Here is a 1009-nt window from a genome sequence, read left to right on the forward strand (position 1 = left end):
CAGTGAGTTTGGTTGGGGGACTTGGTATAGTCTGCCAACACCATGATTCAAACGCATCAGTTATTCTGCAATTTTGTTCATGTACTATCGGTTTTTGAGCAAAGCACTCTGGCCAGACCCTGGTGGCGTACTAGGTAATGAGTTAGGCTGCTAACCACAAGGTCAGCAGTTTGACCTTATTGTCATAATTTCCCAATAAGAATGTTGCTTTAAATCACATGACTGGGTCTGAATCTCCCTACAAGAACATACTTTTATTTCCATTGGTGCCAGTGCTTGCATGGTCTCTGACTTTGTAAAATGTCTGCTATACTATTGTATTAAGTAGTATTTGTAAATCAATACCAATAGGATTTTTGAGAATGAAGTATTAATTAAATGAAAAAAAGGATTCCACTGTTATAAATGATGTTTTAACTAATAATTTTTTAATTCAATGTAATATGATGTTACAAAATAATTTTGCTGATAATGATTTAATCTAAGAAAATTACATTTAGGCCATTTACAACTATATTTATGACATATTATTCTATGATTAACATTGGTAACAAGTGTGATTAAGGATTCTATATAGTGTGGTATAGGAGGGAGGTGACATCATGCATGGGGTGACGCCAACCCGAGTGAAACCACTCATTTGAATATTGATTTACGTCTACCCCTTTTCAAATATTTCTTTCCATTCAAAGTGAGTGACGCAAATATCTGCACATCACTCTTTCTCAAGGGACTATGCCTATCTCCGCTGTCTGGTTTCCACTGCCATGTGCACGCTGCTGACTTACGCGTAGTGAGTTCTGAGGGCTGCTGCACACCAAGAAGTCAGCAGCAGCGAAGGACGAAGGACCGGCTGCTCTGTGAGGGACGGTGAGGCTTTCGACTCCCGTAAAGGGTTATTGTCTTGGAAACCCACAGGGGCAGGTCTAGTCGATCCTAAAACATCAACGGGACTCAGCATTGACTTGATGATGATGCGATTTTTTTGAGCTGTCTTATGGTCTACGTA

This window comes from Echinops telfairi, unplaced genomic scaffold (assembly GCF_000313985.2).
Source record: "Echinops telfairi isolate 266 unplaced genomic scaffold, ASM31398v2 ScPeMD7_1;HRSCAF=3_0, whole genome shotgun sequence".
Lineage (NCBI taxonomy): Eukaryota > Metazoa > Chordata > Mammalia > Afrosoricida > Tenrecidae > Echinops > Echinops telfairi.